We start from the raw sequence: 19,091 nt of genomic DNA, 5'->3' as shown, positions 1-19,091 counted from the left end.
ATAATGGAAACATGGAAGGCTTTAATGGGCGGAGTGACATGACTTGGCTTAGGCTGTAGAAGGAATGCTCTCGGTGCTGGGTGGAGGGCAGACTGCCGGGCAAGAATGGTGGAAGGGGGAGTTGTGAAGAGGCTAGTGGTGACCGACGAGGGCTCCAGTGATAATGGCTGAGGGCAGATCTGTTGTGGAGGGAGGGAAGTCCAGGACTTCCAGAGGAATTCATCGTAAGCGGGGAAGGAATGAAGTTGAGGATGACTCTTAGGATTTTGAGGTGAGCAGCTGGGTGGATGGTGTACCTTTCCTGGGAAGGCTTATGGACAGAGCAGGCTCTTGGGTGGGGGTGGGGGTGGGGCTGGGGACGAGGAATCCGTAGTTCTGTTGTGTTAAGTCAGTAGTTGATGATGTTGTGAAGCTGATGGCCTGAAGCCCAGAAGAAAGTTTGAGCTTAAGGTAATAACCTTAAAATCATTCATCAGCATATACTTGGCCGTTTGAAGCCAGAAACTGGATGGGATCAGTTTGGAGTGAGTAGGTGGAGAAGAGAAGAGAAGAGGTCTGGTGGAGAAGGAGGAGCCATAGAAGTGAAAGAAAATTTGGGGGCTTACGATCTCAGAGAAGCCGAGAGAAGATTGCTTCAAGAGAGAGTGGTCATTGGTGTCCAGGGTTGCTGACACAGAGGTCAAGAAGGAGGAGGGCCAAGACTTGGCCGTGTGCTTGAGGCTCGAGGAGGGCGTAGAACTTCACTGGTAACCTTGTTAACACCATGGCAGAGGTAAAGTGGGTTGAGGAGAAGTAAGGGATCAGATAGGAAAGAGTTCTGCTGTGAAGGAATAGAAATAAGATGGGGGGACATTTTATGATATTAAGGTATGTTTGCTACTGAGAACGACCCAGTGCTGGGGGGAGAAAATGATAAGACAGGAGCAAAAGGGGATAATTGTGGAGGAAATACTTGCAAAGGCAGTGCAGGAAGGGGCCTAGGTCAAGTGAAGCGTTTAGCCTTAGGAAAAGAACAGGGATGCATCTTTCCCGGTGCCAGATGAAGAAGAGGAGTGTGGGCACTGATGCAGATAGGTGGTGACATTGGTGGTGCCTTCAGGGATCTTCTTTCGTCCGGGGGAGGACGGACAGTAAATAAACAATTGAAGTGTGCCAGACGGTAAAAAGTAGAGCAGCAGGGTCAGGGGGAGAGGGAGTGCGTTTGGGATGGGACTCGTTGCTATTCTGTATCAGATGGTGAGGGACAGTCTCACTGATACAATGTCATTGGAGCAAGTGAGCAAGGCGGGTATCTGGGGAAAAGCTCATTTCAGGCAGAGAGAAGTATATATATCAGAACATAAAGAGCTGCCTCATTCTTTGTAATGATTGTGTGCTATTCCATTGACTGCTACACTATGTGTTTTTTTTTTTTAATCAAAAAAATTTTTTAATGTTTATTTTTGAGAGAGAGAGAGAGACAGACAGAGCATGAACAGGGGAGGGGCAGAGAGAGAGGGAGACACAGAATCTGAAACAGGCTCCAGGCTCTGAGCTGTCAGCACACAGCCCGACGCGGGGCTCGAACCCACAGACCGTGAGATCATGACCTGAGCCGAAGTCGGACGCTTAACCGACCGAGCCACCCAGGCGCCCCTGTGTTTTTTTTTTTTTAATTAAATTTTTTTTTTAATGTTTATTTTTGAGAGAGAGAGAGACAGAGTGTGTGTGAGTGGGGGAGGGGCAGAGAGAGAGGGAGACACAATCTGAAGCAGGCTCCAGGTTCTGAGCTGTCAGCGTAGAGCCTGACACAGGGCTTGAACTCACGAACTGTGAGATCACCACCTGAGCCGAAGTCAGATGCTTGACCAACTGAGCCACCCAGGCACCCCTACACTATAGTTTTTTAAACCAGCTCCTTGTTAATAGGCATTTAGGTCATTCTGATCTTTTACTAGTATAAAGAAGGCTTTACTGTTCATAGTATTTAAGAGTTGGATTGTATTCCATTTTATAGTTCTGTTATTTATTAAAATACTTAATTTATCTACTATTGTCGAGTGTTTAGATGTTTTCCAACTTTATTATAAATAATTCTGACATGTAGTTGCATATGCTTTTTGCACATATCTGGGATAAATTCCTACATGTAGCATCGTTGGATTTAAGAGTATCGCACATTTTAAAGGAATTTGGTGTGCTTGGGTGACTCATTGGAGCATCCGACTCTTAATTTCAGCTCGGGTCACGATCCCAGGATTGTGGGATCAAGCCCTTTGTTGGGCTCTGTGCTGAGTGTGGGGCCTGCTTTGGATTCTCTCCCTCTCCCTCCCTCTCTCTCTCTTAAATAAAAACAACCAAAATAAAAGGATTTTGATCTATACTACCTATTGCTAAATTGCATTTCAGAAAGATTTCTTGGTTTTCATGTTTACCATCAGTATAAAAGTGCTGGTTTTCCTGTACCGTTGCCAACACTGGGTATTACTATTTTTAAAAATTTTGCCTATTTGATAGCATAAATTATTATAATTGTTTTAGTTTATATTTCCATTATTAGTGAAATGGAACATTTTTGGTATATTTAAGTGCCCATTTGTATTTTTTGTCAGTTGTCTAGTCTTAACCTATGTGTATTTCTCTGGATATTTTTGTTTCTTAATGATTTATATTATAATATTTAAGGTTAATAATGTTTTGTCACTGTAGAGTTTTTTTCCAGTTTGACATTGGCCTTTTATTTTTGCTTATGCTTCGGATTTTGGGGGTTTGGATGGGTAGAGAATATGTTTTAAAAATACATAAGCCAGTCTTTGGAGATTACTTACCATTTCAATAATTACATTTAATTTTTTGTTTTTATATAGTGTTTTAATTTAACTTTATAGGTTAGAAAGATATATTTTAGAAGAATAGAGGGATTTATCTTTTTTCTTAGTTGTTTTGCCCATGCCATATATTGAAATGCATCCTTTTGTCATTGATTTGATGTTTCTATGATAAGTTCTTGTTTGACATTTTTATTATATGCCCAGTATTGTTTTCTTTTTTTGATGAGAAAATTGCTTTTAAAAAATTTATTTATTTAAGTTTATTCATTTACTTTGAGAGAGAGCGCAAGTGAGGAAGGGGCAGAGAGACAGGGAGAGAGAGAATCCCAAGCAGGCTCTGGGTTGCCAGCACAGAGCACGACATGGGGCTCGAACCCATGAAACTGTGAGATCATGACCTGAGCTGAAACCAAGAGTCGGACACTTAACCGATTGAGCTACCCAGGCACCCCAAGAAAATTGATTTAAATTTTTTTTTAATTCGGTGTCGTTAACATACAGTTTATATTAGTTTCAGGTGTACAATATAGTGACTCACCACTTCCATACATAGCTTAGTGCTCATCAGGATAATTGTACCCAGTCTTTGTTTTCTAGGTTTTTTGACATTTCTTTTATTGACTTATTCATCTGTCTACCATATTTTACTGATTGCAAGTCGTATATTTTCCACATTTTATCTTTACGTTTGGACTGCATCTTCTTTTTTTTTTATGTTTATTTTATTTTTGAGAGGGACAGAGAGAGAGAGCACGAGCAGGGGAGGGGTAGGGGGAGAGGAAGACACAGGATCCGAAGCAGGCTCCAGCCTCTGAGCGGTCAGCACAGAGCCCGATGCAGGGCTCGAACTCACCAACCGTGAGATTATGACTTGAGCTGGAGTCAGCGCTCACCTGGCTGAGCCACCCAAGTACCCCTGGACTGCATCTTCTAATCAGCTGTTGCCTGGATGGTGTTGACTTCTTGCCAAAAGGGTTTGCGTTATTTTCTCCCAGTTACTGGGTGGGGCACTACCAACCTGAGCCTGCTTAAGCTAATTTCTGTGCTTCAGGTATTTGGACTATGCTGCTAGTATGAATTCAGACACAAAATTTGTGGGCTGGCAGGGCTGGGGGACCAGTTCACATACCAAGGAATATCCTTTCCCTTCTTCCCATCGTCAGGGAAGAGGCGTGCAGACTTCTTGGCTGTCCTTTGTAGAGGAAGGGTTATTCTTTTTACCCCTCATTGAGGCTGTGGCCATTCCGTGTCCCCATGTTTTGTGATGGTCTCTGTCTCCTTTTAGAGTCTGTATCCTGAGCGTCTTTTTTTCTTTGCCTAAGATGGGTGCCTGAAATGATGGTACGTCTCACAATCGATGGTGTCTTACACTTCGTGAAATACGGTGTTTTAGTGACCGTAACAAAGATTTTGCTGTCTGGCGGTGCAAGTTCTGAGTATACGACGGTCTTGGCTGTTGTCGCAAATGACTTTTGAAATGACCCAAGTTCCCCTGACAGTGTCTTTCCCCAAAAGAAAGCAAAAGCTAGCATGAAAAACTAAGAACCTTTCATTTCATACAGAATTTTTCACTGCTCATTGTTTTACTTCTCCTTATACTTGGTTGTAAAATTTGGGCCAGAACTTTGGTTCCTGAGACTGTTGTAATAGTGTACGGTAATTGAGAATATGAACAGTTCTTCTCTACTTGGTTCGTGTAAGCTTAGGTCAGTTTTATTGAATAATTTTATGTTTTTCTCCTTTAGTCCTTTTTTTTTTCAACTTTTTTTTTTTTTTATTTATTTTTTTTGGGACAGAGAGAGACAGAGCATGAACGGGGGAGGGGCAGAGAGAGAGGGAGACACAGAATCGGAAACAGGCTCCAGGCTCCGAGCCATCAGCCCAGAGCCTGACGCGGGGCTCGAACTCACGGACCGTGAGATCGTGACCTGGCTGAAGTCGGACGCTTAACCGACTGCGCCACCCAGGCGCCCCTCCTTTAGTCCTTTTTAGAAGTATGCTTTAAGGGGCTCCTGGATGGCTCAGTTGGCTGAGTGTCCGGCTCTTGATTTTGGCTCAGGTCATGCTCTCCCGGTTCGTGAGTTTGAGCCCCGCATTGGGCTCTCGCTGACAGTGTGGAGCCTGCTTGGGATTCTCTCTCCCTCCGTCTCTCTCTCTCTCTCTCTCTCTCTCTCTGCTCCTCCCCTGCTCATGCAGTCTCTCTCAAATTAAAAAAATAAAAATAGAAAAAGAATTGTTCTTTAAAAAGCCTCTCATGAATCTGACAGAAACTTTCTTATTTTCCATACGTGTTTTGTTCTGCAGAGCTACCAAGCTGGCCGCTCTCAGTGAACGCCCCTCGCCTCACGTCCACCCCCGCGGAAGGCCCGAGGCCTTGTGCTCACGGGCTGTGTCCTTCGGAGGCACTTGACAGTATTTCTTTTACTTCAGGAAGGAATAACCGCGCATTCGTGTGTTATTACTGTAACTTTGTGAAGTTCACCAGGTATTTTTTCTTCTAAAGGCTTTCTTGTTTTTCCAGAAAGTCGGGCAAGAAATTGCATTGCTGAGAAAACCCTCAGAAGACATTCCCAGTTTGCTCCCGTGATGGATGACAGAAAAGTGGTTCATCAGCGTTTGCTCAGAATTTCTCACATGTAGGAAGCCGTTTCAAAGAAAACGTACAGAACAAAAAGACAATGGAGAAAATCAGTACCACATGTGGACAGTATAGATAAGAAAACGTAATTTGAAAAATGATGCAATTAAAAATTCCTCAGATCAGTTTAGTTGTACAGCTGTCAGAGTAATGCGTGATATCAATGAAGAAATATTTGTAGCATGCAGATGGTTATTTCTGTTTCTTAAAAACCTATTGTCAATGGGCCATTAAACTTGCATTTTTTTAAATTAATGTAGTATGTTCTTTTATTCAAGTATGGACTTCTTGAGAAACTATAGTAATACGACTTTCCAAAAATTTATATTCTGCTTTCAATGTGACTTGTAGTTTCGAGCTGCTTTAATGAGGGGTCATTGGTGTCTAAGAGGAAGTAACCAAGAGCACTTATATTCCGAGTTGAATCTGAGGTTTTATGAAGCCTTTCAGGCTCTCGCTGAGAGCGTACTTGTGGAAAGAAGTGAGATGCTCCGGAGGTCCCGTGAAGTGTCGTCCGGGCACATGCACGTCCGCTCGCAGGGGTGTGGGGAGCAAATTGGAGGTTTTCCGTTTTGTCATCTGAGGAGCTGTGCAGTCGCCTCATTGCTAAACTTTCAGTTAATGTGAGAACCAAAGTAGACTTTTTAGGTTTTGGGGTGGGTTTTTTTTGTTCGTTTTTTTGCTTTGTATTAATTTCACGTATACCAAAGTATTTCAGAGTATGAAATGTATTGCTTCTAGACTGTAGATCTACTTCCTGGAAAGACTGTTCTGTAATATTTCACTTTGTTTTACTATGACTTTAAAATCAAATTATCTTAAATATTTTCCTAATACTACATGGGAATGCCGATTTTTCTTCTTTTGTTATGCGATAGAAACATTTTACACTGTTTACATAGTTCTCATGGAACATAGACTTTTTTGAAAGCAACATATGATACACATTTTTTTGTGTATATATTCTAACTAGTGTGAATAAAACAGTAATGGCATTTTTAAAAAGCAGCATACGTCTGTATTTCTCGTCTTTCTTAAAAATGTTCCTGTGACTATTCCTGCATTCATTTACTTTTCATTGTGAGTATGTGCTGTATGTGGTTTGTTCCTAGCATTTACTCCTAATAATAGAATTAGGACAGAACAACTTTAGAGCTGAAGTGATCTCGGGCAACATGTGTTCATTCCAACCAACCTCATTCTCCGGCTGAGGACACAACGCTAAGTGCCTTTCTCTGACTGCAGACCGGGGCTGGAACACAGTTTCCCTGACTCCGTTTTGGCCTTCATTTCTCTACACCTAGTACTATTGTTTTTCACTTAATAGCCACTTATCTTCCCCAAACTGACGACATAAAGAAAAATGAGGGTTGTTTATGGATACTAAACAAAATCCAGTTTGAATTTTCAATCGACAAGTGGTTTCGTCTGCCTGTGTCTTTTGAGTCTTGTGCAAAGAAGAAACACCTGAACCAGTGTGCAAAGAATAAATTGTGTACCAGCTGAGTTTCAGGAATTTTGAGATTTTAACACTTGAAACACGTATTCGAATTTTTTGGTGACTCTGCCTGTGGACGTGTATTTGTATTACTCTTCAATTTCCGTTAAAAAAAAAAAGCGCGTAGTTCGTAGTTCCCATGAGGGCGGAATCGGCATCTATTAGCTTGTTGTTCACTATTGATAGCATATCAGGCCTGGCACAGTCTTGTCTCATACTAAATATTCCAAATATTTCTTGAATAAAAGAATTTTAAGAATCAAAAACATGGTTTAACGCATGGAAGAGGCCTTGGAAGACCATCCAGATCAGTGGTCTGCAAAACTGAGAACTTTCACCAAATTCCAGAACATAACCTAGACGTGAGCATAGCTTCCGAGTCCAGCTGGATCTCCCCACTTCCCCCAGGAACAACCCCCCCCCTGCCCCCCCCCCCCCCCCCCCCGCCTGGAACCTCCCACCCCAGCCCCTGATCCAGGTTAATGTCCTCACTTTCCCCAGGTGAGGAAGGTCATCTCTCGTCCTTCTGAAAGGGTTTCAGACCCAGAGTGTGGGACCAAAAAAAGCAGGAGTGTCTGAAGTTGGAGGTCCCGAGTCCTCATAAAACCGATGATGGTAACCTGGCTGGTTAAGTTGATGTGTAACAAGGGGAGAGAGCTCTGTAGCTGTGATACACCTGTGTGTTTCCTGGGTCTCTCAAGTAAGGGTGTTTTCTCAAAACGCGAGTGTAATCATAACTACACAGATTATATCATAGTAGATAACCGCCATCCCGGCGGGAAGACCATATGTGTGAGATAGTCACGACAGGCGGTCTGACTGTGAGCAGTGACCCTGACCCTGCGTTCCTGCTGTTGGGCCCTCTCCTCGAGATGTCTGTCATACTTCCGGCAGGTTATCAGTCTTGTCCTGCCATTTCACCTCCGAATGAGCTTCCCAGACCTTGACAGCCTCGTAAAGAGCTCTGGCACCCACGCGCCCTGGTGTCCAAGCCCTCGGCTGTGGCTCCTGGGGCAAGACTTTGTCCCCCAACTTGTCGGCAGGCACGGTGTGTTTTGGTTTTGGTCCGTTTCCTCTGCCGTGCGATTCCTCGACCCCGCAGTTGTGTGACACTCAATGGAAATGTGGGGAAAGTGCGTGTGACAGCACCAGGCACGTAGCAGCACTCAGAACGCCCGGTTCTGTCGCCAGGAGCACTCACGTCGGGGAAGACCCAGGCCTTCGTGGCTGGCTCACGGCCACTTCTCTCCTCCCTGGGTTGTACTTTTGCCAGGTTTCTTGTAGCCGAGAGCAGCTAGCGGCTGTGCAGGTGTGTGAAGCATGGCGGCCTGGAGGAGGCGGTGGTCATTAGAAAGGAGGATGAGGGACAGCGGAGCCAGTGGGGTGGGATGGCGGGGGTGGGGATGCTGACGCTTCTTTGCTGCTTCGCGCAGGTCAGCAGGACCGTTAGAAAGCACCTGTGCGCCACCAGAGCGGCTCAGTCAGTTAAGCGTCCAACTCTTGATTTTGACTCAGGTCACGATCTCATGGTTCGTGGGTTTGAGCCCCATGTCGGGCTCTGCACTGATGGTGTGGAGCCTGCTTGGGATTCTCTCCCTCTCTCTGTCTCTGTCTGTCTCTCTCTCTCTCTGCCCTTCGCACACACTCTCAAAATAAATAAAAATATACTTAAAAAAAAAAGAAAGCACCTGTGTGTTACTTCTGCATGCCCTGATTCCCTAAGCTCTTTTTGGGATAAAGATCAAGAAAACATGTTTTCCTTCTTAAATTCTCTTTTCTCCCTGATATTTCGTTTTCCTGCTTTAAAACATCAACCCTTCTAGATTTCCTCCAAACTCACTGGCCCCGCAGAACACTTGGAAGATGGCTTCACGTCGTGACCACCAGGGGGAGCTCGTGAGACAGCGCAGCCTCTTCATACCTCCGTCTCCGGTCCAGGGGACCGATTTTACGTGGGTGGTATACACACGTAATATCCCCGGAAACTACCACAAAATACAGTTCAGCATGTGAAACCGCACGATGACACCTCAAACAGACCGGGGATTATCAAGGACCCATTCTGGAGCTAGTAGATTCGTTAGAGGGTGAGCTGCAGGTTCAGGTTCATGAACAGGTGCAAATGGCATCCTTGGGATGACCCACCATGTTTTTCTTTCATTCCTTATGTTAAAGAGTGACTTCTAAGAGACTCTACTATGGAAAATTTTCACGTACTCAGAAGTATGGAGGATGGTATAATGAATCCCCTGGTACCCTTCCCCTCCCTTCGGAGGTACTGGCAGGGACAGCCTCTTGAGGTGACCTAAAAGGACAGGTAAGTAGTGGCCAGGTAGGAAGTGGGGAAGCGCATTCAGGATGTGTGGGAGGCTGTCCCGTGGGAAAGGGCGTCGCCCGCTCAGGCCGCTGGAAGAAATTGGGTTGTTTAGGCGTGAAATGTGAAGAAAAGAACCCTATGAGTGTGTTGAGTCTGATTGTCATTAACACTGTATTTTTTTTAAAGTTTATTTATCTTGAGAGAGAGTGGGGGAGGGGCAGAGAGAGAGGGACAAAGAGGGAGCATTCCAAGCAGATTCTGCACTGTGGGCACAGAACCTGATGCGGGTCTTGAACTTATGAACTATGAGATCGTGACCTGAGCAGAATGCTCAACCGACTGAGCCACCCAGGCGCCCCATTAATATTGTTTTAAAGACAACATGCCTAGAGGCGCCTTTTCTTTCGGTAGCCACTGAGTAGCATTCGCTCTTGTGGACAGGAGCGCAGTTTGGAATATTGGCAAGTGCTCTTAACCTGTGCCTCTCGGATCTGCGTCCAGCTGTTTGTCTTTACCGGTGAGGAGTTGCAAAGCTGTTTTGAAGGGCACTTCTGACTCCCAGAGAAGCTTCAGGTAAACAAGGCTGCTATCGTTGGAACGTTCCTTCCCGGACGAGAGCTGGGGTGGGAACCTGGGGGGTTTGGGCGCCGACTGTGTTTCCGGCACTGTGCATGCTCCAGCTCTTTAGCATAGTTTTTACGGGAGCCTGTTGGAGGTGGGTGTTACCCCATTTGACAGATGAGAAGACTGAGGCTTACAGAAGCCAGCCGTGTTGCTGGGGCCATACAGTTAGTATCAGGGCTGAATAAAGTGCACCTAAACCCCCAAAATGAAAATATGGGAAGTCCTTTGAAATACTCGCAGACTGCCTGCCCGCCTCTGTATGGAAGCGCCTAGGCAGTGACAGAGCTTACTGCATTATTATTGCATAAGCCAGATCATCTTCAAAAGATACCTTTGAAAGAAAAGGATAAGTTTTAGGAGCTGCGGATTCTAATGGGCTTTGTCGTTTTGGCCTGAAGTGCTCTTGTTTTGACAGAGGGCTAAAAACTTCTAGTTAATGAAGATTCCCAAATATTGGCCTAAATGGGACCTAGACGTTTGCACAACGACCCTCTGAACTGAAAAGGGAGGAATAAATGCAAGATGGTCTGTTTGACCTCAGGGTGTCGAAAGCGTCCTGGTCTGTGTGCCCACCCTGGGCTTCGCAGAGACCACTGCCAGGCTGGCCGTCCTCAGGCCGGTTCTCCATTCTCCCTTCCGTGACCCGTTTGCCTCAGTCCCAGGTAGCCACAACACCGTCCTGGCTCGGCAGTCCAGCCTGAACCTCAGCCCTCCCAGCTTGTCCTCAGACGCTGCCCCTGGCTTCCCCATCCCACTGAGAGGTTTTCCTTTGTTCCCAATCTCCTGTCCCCCTTGCCCTCTTCCCCAGCCTCTCTCTGGCTTTGCCTTCTGCTCCCTCCATGAATCAAGCCAACTCTACGCTCTCCCCAGTGGCTTTTCTTTTCTTGGCTGTGCTGCCCCGAGCTGTGAGTCCGGCCTCTCTGTGGGACCAGAGCCCCGTCCCACCTGCTCCCTGCACCTGTCTCGGCCCCATGTGGCCGCTGCCTCCCCCAGCCCCTGTGCCTCAGTTTGGTCTCAGGGGTTTATTCAAAAAGCACAGTTGAACAGGGGGAAATGACTACCGGGATTCCAGCCTTTGCCTTCAAAGGACGTTGAAGGGAGGCGAACAGACATGCAGACCCTTTTTGCACCTCTTCCCTGGCCCCCACAGCCTCTCCACGCTGTCCTCAACCTGATGCCGCACCCTAGGCAGAATAGCCACGTCAGAGTGACAGGTTCCCACATGAATATCCGAAAGCCAGGAGAAGGGAGGGTAAACGTCTTCACCCTCTGCTCTCCAGCACCCCTGTGTGGCGGGTCACCTGGTGAGGGGAGGTCCTTGAGCCACCGACCAGGCCGCAGGTGCCGCTTCTAAAACACACAGAGGTCCCGGGACGTGTCTGTTAGGCTGGGGAGCTCACCTTCACTTCAAGGATCCGGACTGAATGCATTTTGTTGGTCTGAACAAAAAAGCTTTAATTACAAAGCTTCCCCCGTGAAAAGATACAAAATTCCCCCCCTGCCGAAGTATCATCTTGTGTCAAAAAGTTTCTCTAAATGGGATCCATGATTGCTCTTACTAGGTAAATCTTTCCGGATGCCATCTAGAAATTCCTTAATTTGCCTCTTTTGGGGTGTCGCTTTTCGGTCATTCATTACAACTTGCTTTAGGTCATGTCTTGGTCTTGTGTGGCAACAGGACAGATTTTGTTACTTTGTTCAGCATTTGGGCAGGAAGCTCTTGAGTCTTGTGTTTGAAACACGGGTTGTTTGGCAATCAAAAAGAATGAAATCTTGCCATTTGCAACTATGTGGATGGAACTAGAAGGTGTTATGCTAAGCGAAATTAGTCACTCAGAGAAAGACAAATATCATATGACTTCACTCATATGAGGACTTTAAGAGACAAAACAGATGAACATAAGGGAAGGGAAGCAAACAGAATATAAAAACGGGGAGGGGGAAGGAACGGTGGGTGATGGGTATTGAAGAGGGCACCTTTTGGGATGAGCACTGGGTGTTGTATGGAAACCAATTTGACAATAAATTTCATATATTAAAAAAAAACAGGGAGGGGGACAAAACATAAGAGACTCTTAAATATGGGGAACAAACTGAGGGTTGCTGGAGGGGTTGTGGGAGGGGGAATGGGCTAAACGGGTCAGGGGCATTAAAGAATCTACTCCTGAAATCACCATTGCACTATATGCTAACTAACTTGGATGTAAATTAAAAAAAAATTAATTAATTAAATTAAAAAAAAAAGAAACACGGTTGTGAGGTACAGTTGCTTTTTACCCCTTGAGACTTTGCCTCATTTTTTTTTTTTTTTTTTAGCTCAAACGCCTTTCACCTAACTCCCTTCAAAATTCATTTCCCAATGCCTTAGATGGCCCTACGTGGTTTTTCCTTTTCCCAAATTAGCTTTGTCAACACCTGAATCTCGCACGGCTCTGTTCTCTGGACGACAGTGTATTATTACCTTCCTCTGTCATCACTTTCTGTCGATGGGGCCCTGTGGAGTTTCGTTGTCTACGAAATGACAATGTTTTGTTACCTGAAAGTGATAGTTTACCTCAACTGTTGTCAAATATAATGAGTTCTGAATTGGCGATTTGGAGTCTCGATAAGTCTCCTCCAGAAGAGACATGAAGATTAAGGTTTCTGATCCTTGGGCATCACTAGTCGAAACATGTGCTGCTTCTGTGCAGAGAATGAAATCCACCTGCTGGCTGGAATTTAGAGCCACGTCTGCTTTCTTCGGTACTGAGAGAAGAACATAAAGTCTTCTCCTTGTCATATCTTAAAGTTCTGGAGAGCTTTCTTGAAGAGCAAGAGTGAGTGTGTTCAGTAAACTGCAAGTACGTTCCCAGTCGCCAAGCCTCAAAGGGAAATGAATATTTAAAGTTGTTTTTATTTTATAGATGTTGTTTCATTTTGCATGGTGCGAATCCCAACCAACTGAAAAGAAAGTGGCCACTTTTTATTTTTCTGGCTAGAATTGAGTCTTCCCCCCTAAGGAAGAAATTGCTTCACAAAATTTTTTAGGGTGAACTTTTAGCCACTTAAATAGGAAGAGGACATGAACAGATAATTCACTAAAAAAGACTAGTACACTTGAAATGAAACGTTCATGCTTGTTACTTATCTCAGAAATACAAACTAAGAGGGAAGAAGAAGGACATTTTTAAAAAACTGCTCATAATGGCAAATTAAAAAAAAAAAGACGTGCACAGAACTTACATTGCTGGTAGGAATATCAATTGATACTTCTTTCCAGAAAACAATGTGGTATACTGTGTGTTAAGAGCCTTAAAATGGTCTTATAGGGGCGCCTGGGTGGCTTAGTCGGTTGGGCGGCCGACTTCGGCTCAGGTCATGATCTTGCAGTCCGTGAGTTCGAGCCCCGCATCGGGCTCTGTGCTGACAGCTCAGAGCCTGGAGCCTGTTCCAGATTCTGTGTCTCCCTCTCTCTCTGACCCTCCCCCGTTCATGCTGTCCCTCTCTGTCTCAAAAATAAATGTAAAAAAAAAAAATTTTGAAAAAAAAAAGGTCTTATAACCCCATAGTTTCACTCTCAGAAATAGTCTTAAAAATGGACACAGATTTATATACACTGGATTATTCATCAGGGGAGCTTTTTAGAGTGAAGATCTGGAAGCAAAATAAGATGGTCAGTTTGGGAAGAAGTCAGGGAAGAGCAAGGGAGACATGAGATTTCACACATTTCTAGTCTTGGCCACCAGGAATCTTACTGGGCAGTGGAAGCATGTGGACTGTTCAGTGCAAATCTGTTTATTTTTGCAAGTATAAAAACAACCCACGTGCATCCCCTGTCTGTACAGGGTCAGCATGTCAGAGGCAGTGTCCTCGCACAGAGTGCCACCTGAAGTGGAGGGAAGCCAGTCTGGGCGGACGAGGGATGTGTGTAGCTTTAAGGGTGGCTGGACTTGGGGGCTCAAGACCCTCCTAACCAGTCCTGAGCAATCTGAGCACTGTGGGGGGCGGTGGGCTTGGGTTGCAGACAACAACAAAGCCAGCGTGGAGTCCCGTCTCCTGAGTCCAAAGCCCATTTGTGTCCACCTGGAGCCCAAAACTTAGCGACAGCTTCATGTATCACTTCAATGTTTGTGGCTTTGCAATGGCACAGGCCCGTTTTACAGGTAAAGAAACTGAGATCAGAAAAGCGGATGGGGCACCTGGGTGGCTCAATCGGTTAAGCGTCTGGCTTCGGTTCTGATCATGAAATCGTGGTCTGTGAGTTCAAGCCCCACGTCGGGTTCTGTGCTGACAGCTCAGAGCCTGGAGCCTGCTTGGGATTCTGTATCTCCCTCTCTCTCTGCCCCTCCCCTGCTCACACTCTGTATCTCTCTCTCTCTCAAAAATAATAAACATTTAAAAATATTTAAGAATAAAAGGAAAATGGAGTGACTTGTCTAAGACGACACAATGATTCAGTGGTGGAATTGTCAGAGTAGAGAAAGCAAGAATGGAAAACTGAGAGGAAAGGTCAAGATTTTCCTTACTGCTTTTCTTATGTTCCTCCCATGTTTGGACAAAATATCTCAGTGTGTTGATCAAAAATTCTTTTTTTTTCATGGATTTGGAAGGGAGAGGAGTATGTTAATCATCTAAAAAATTATCCTGTCCCTCATATGTGGACATATCTCCCACAGCATCCTTACCTTTTCTGGCGTCGTATAACTGTTGATAATGTGCCCCTGGGGCCTGGACAGCTGTTCCTTACTTTAGTGGGTTTTGTCAATATCTTGGTTTTTTTTTCTCTCTCTTTCTGGATTGGCTGGTGCTACCCACCTGTCCGGTACCCCCGCTTCAGTGCTCTGCATAGGGTCCCATGTTTGTATTGGATGGAACAGGCGCACGGTAGGGATGAATATGTTAATTGATGTAAAATACAGAGCCTTAACTTTATAAGCTTGAGTCGGACCCATACGAACGTTAAGAGCATCTTTAGCAGTGGCAATTGTTTCTCTTACTGGTTTGCACTTGCCCCTTGGCAGAACGCTTTCATGAACTTCACTGCGTTTGATCTTTGCGCTCATTAAGGGAAGAAGGCAGGACAGGGATGATCATCTCCATCTTTATAGATGAGGGGACCGGGGTTCCCAGGGGCGACGTGACGTGTCCACAGAGACTCGGGAGTGGATGAGGAAGCTGGGACCGGAGCTCACGTCTTTCCGTCCTAGACCTGCCCTAGACTGCATCCTAGACTGCTTGCTGCTCCTTGGGAAGACATTTCGTATCAGTATATAATTGGGAACTCTGCCAGACCCCACAGTGTGTAAATATGAAATAGCTCTTGACGTCGTGTTGTATTAGAAAATTTGGAAAATGTGGAGAGGCATAGATGAGAAAATAAAATTACACCATTTCTTTCCTCATAAAAATGGAATCACATTTGGGGCACCTGAGTGGCTCCGTCGGTTGAGGGCCCAACTTTGGCTCAGGTCATGATCTCACCGTTCGTGAGTTCAAGTCCCACGTCAGTCTCTGTGCTGACAGTTCACAGCCTGGAGCCTGCTTCGCATTCTGTGTCTTCCTCTCTCTCTGCCCCTCCCCTGCTTGCATTCTGTGTGTGTGTCTCTTTCTCTTAAAAATAAACAAACATTTAAAAAATGGAATCACACTATAATGTTTGGAACTTACTTCTTATGTGTGTTATTGCTTGAATTTTCTGTCATTGAAAAATCTTCTATAAAATCACTTTTTACTTATCCAATCACCATCATTTGGTTTTTGAATTGTTTCCAATTTTCCAAATATATATGCACATGTATGTGTGTGTATAGGAAGATAGACACATTAGATCAACCTTTTGATGAACCTCCTTTCAGAGAAAGCTTTGTGAACATTTGAGTTAAGATGTATTTATTGGGGCGCCTGGGTGGCTCAGTCGGTTGGGCGTCCGACTTCTGCTCAGGTCATGATCTCGCAGTCCGTGAGTTCGAGCCCCGTGTCGGGCTCTGTGCTGACAGCTCGGAGCCTGGAGCCTGCTTCGGATTCCGTGTTTCTCTCTCTCTCTGCCCCTCCCCTGCTCATGCTCTGTCTCTCTCTCTCAAAAATAAATAAACATTAAAGAAATTAAAAAAATAAAAAGATGTATGTATGTATGTATTTTACATTTCTCTCTCTCTCTCTTTTAATATAGTTTATTGTCAAATTGGCTTACATACAACAGCCAGTGTTCATTCCAACAAGTGCCCTCCTCAATGCCCATCACCCACTTTCTCCTCTCCCCCACTTCCTATCAACCCTCAGTTTGTTCTCTGTATCTAAGAGTCTCTCATGGTTTGCTTCCCTCCCTCTCTGTAACTACTTTTTTTCCCCCTTCCTTTCCCCCATGGTTTTCTGCTAAGTTTTTCAAGATCCACATGTGAATGAAAACATATGATATCTGTCTTTCTTTGACTGTCTTAGTCTCTTTAGCAAATGGTGCTGGGAGAGAGAACTGGACAGCAACATGTAGAAGAATGAAACTAGACCGCTTTCTTACACCATACACAAAAGTAAACTCAAAATGAGTTTTAAATTCAGTCACTGAACAGGTATGATTTCTCTGAGGTCCAATGAAACAGGAAGTTGCTAAGGAAATAAGACTTTCCTGAGGTGGCTTTATTTCAGTCTTTGTACACTCTCAAAAGGCTCAAAATCACCCTCAAGATTCTGTTCCCTGAATGGCAGTGCTGGTATCCACCAAAACCCCATCTTACATGTAGATTTCAACCTCAGTTACTTAGCTGGGTAGTAAAGCGGTTTTCTATTTTCAAACCAAAAGTTAATTCTACTGAAGAACGAAATTAAAACAAAAGTGGACAGTTGTCAGAAAGGAGAATTCTCTAAGGCAGGCCTCTGTCAGAACACAGTGACCATTTCACACACCCACAGTGGCTTTCAAGTCTGATTCACTTAGAAGGGGTGTGTTTATCAAAAGGTGGCACTTAAAAACTTTTTTTTACTGTTTATTTTTGGCAGAGAGAGAGAGAGAGAGAGAGAGAACCAGAGTGTGAGTGGGGGAGGGGCAGATAGAGAGAGGGAGGCATAGAAGTCAAAATAGGTTCCGGGCTCTGAGCTGTCAGCACGAATGGTGCTTAAACTCATGAATGGTGAAGTCATGACCTGAGCTGAAGTCAGACGCTTAACCAACGGAGCCACCCAGACACCCCAAAAGTTAAATCCACAAGCTGTTTTGACCAGCAGATGTCATTTAAATGTGGCTTGCACATACGGTCATGGAAGCCTAATGATATGGTTTCTGAACCTTTCCAAATCTTCCGGAAAGGCTTTATATTCCAGAAAGGTTTTAGTTATCCACTGTGTGGGGTGCATATGATTCATATTGCATTCGATTAATTTGCTTTCATTCAAGCAAATGGAAATTTAGTCCTTGGTCTAATTCATTGTAGCCAGTGTTAGCAATATTTTAAATTCCTTTTATGGTATCTGTGGCACTTTATTTACTTATTTATTTTTATCTTAGAGAGAGTGTATATGCACGTGTGGGCAGGGGGGAGAGAGAGAGAGAGAGAGAGAGAGAGAGAGAGAGAGAGAATCCTAAGCAGGCTCCATGCTGAGTGTGGAGCCTGATGCAGGGCTCGATCTCACAGCCTGGGATCATGACCTGAGCCAAAACCAAGAGTCAGACCCTCAATCGACTGAGCCACCCAGGCGCCCCTGCATGTTTCATTTATTTACTGTTATTTAAAAATGAAATTTGCCCTTGACCATAAAGCTCTAATTTCAGAAAATACAGTTATTGGTTGTAGGTATTGTTTCCTTACAAACCTATTCAGATTCTCAAATCCACCTTCCAGAGACTCTTAAATCCAAATTACGTGCATGAGAGGGGAAGAGGGAGAGCAAAGTAGCCCATCCAGTGTTTCCTCTTGCTGAGCAATCTTGTCTTCCAGAATACACTTGTTCCCTTTTTGGCTTCCTGCCCAGCAGCCCCCACTGCCGCGACACCAATTTTCACTACCCAACTCGTCACTTTATTCAATTACAAAGCCACGAGAGGGATTTCCACTTTCAGTAATGATGGACTAGCTTATTGCACACCAACCATCTTGCTATAAACAACTAGGAGCTATGATATGTAGAAAACAATGTCTGGGAGTAGCAGAGACCTACCAAATAAGCGAAGACCCAAGGGACCAAGGTTCCAGAGAGGAGATTCAGCAAACTAAGTATGACAGTGGGTGCCACTTATCCCCTTGAGGCAATTGCCAAAGCAGAAGGTGGTGACTGAGATACCATGGAGGTGACAGCAGAGCTTCTGGCATTTTTATGGGACTGAGGGGACAGAAATGATAGTTTACAGCACACCAACGAGGAGAGGTTCTGACACAAATCACAGGATTTCAGCTGGGACTTCTGAAAGTCCGTTCTTTCAAATGGGGACGAACCAGAAGTAGAGAAGCCCTCACCAAGACTGAAGCTCAGATTTAAATCAGCTGAATCCGTGAATGCATTACGGTGATTTGCTCCCACGTGAACTGCCTGAAAGAAGCAAAAACAAATTGTTTTGGAAGGAAGATACTGTCACCCAGAGCTTCAAATTTTCTGTGTAATTTTTCATACACGATGTCAAATCTACATGACTGAAAACCTGAAGAAAAAACACAGCTACAATAGATCCAGACATTGGAGTTATTCGATACAGACTTAAAAATGATGGGGATTAATATCATCAAGAAATTAGCGGACAATTTGGAGTAGAGAACTGGAGATGTGAAAAGAACCAAATGGAAATTCTAGAACTGAAAAATATAGTAATAGAAGATAAGAACTCAGCAGTGGGTTTCAACACAGATACGATGTAGTCGTCGAAGAGAGGAATAGTAAATTAGAAGGCAGGTCAGGGAGAAATAGCCTGAACCACACAGAGGAAAAGGATAGAAAACACAGGAAAGAGTGTAAGAGACATATGGAGTATGAACGATCTAACGTGTATTTGGAGTCCTGGAAGGCAAGCAGGACAGAGACTAGGGCAGGAGCAGTATTTGAAGAGCAAATTGATGAAAAACTTCCAAAACTGACAATGGTTTCAAGAAGCTCCATAAACCGTAAGCTGAGTAAATACAAAGAAAACCACACCTTAAAAGTGCATCATGGTAAAATGCTGAGTTAAATCACTCCTTAAGTCACTACTTGACCAGAATGTCTTCACCGACTTGGGCAAACACTACTGCTCTGTATCCCACAACT

At 44.5% G+C, this 19,091-nt stretch overlaps 1 protein-coding gene across 4 annotated transcripts in view; it reads left to right on the top strand.

Moving 5' to 3' along the window:
- The window catches only part of SEC23IP (SEC23 interacting protein), a 42,138-nt gene extending 36,435 nt beyond the window's left edge, over positions 1-5,703 (top strand). For 3 of the 4 annotated variants that reach the window (XM_078434882.2, XM_078434881.1, XM_078434879.2), the window contains exon 19: positions 5,332-5,703. The gene's annotated coding sequence lies outside the window, so the exon portion shown is untranslated. The remainder of the gene's footprint in view (positions 1-5,331) is intronic. The other variant, XM_078434880.2, reaches the window with a different exon arrangement.
- The last annotated feature ends 13,388 nt before the right edge of the window (positions 5,704-19,091 follow it).

The sequence above is a fragment of the Panthera onca genome, chromosome D2 (assembly GCF_046562875.1).
Source record: "Panthera onca isolate mPanOnc1 chromosome D2, mPanOnc1 haplotype 2, whole genome shotgun sequence".
NCBI lineage: Eukaryota > Metazoa > Chordata > Mammalia > Carnivora > Felidae > Panthera > Panthera onca.
The sequence above is the reverse complement of the archived record's forward strand: the minus strand, read 5'-3'. Positions and strand labels throughout refer to the sequence as shown.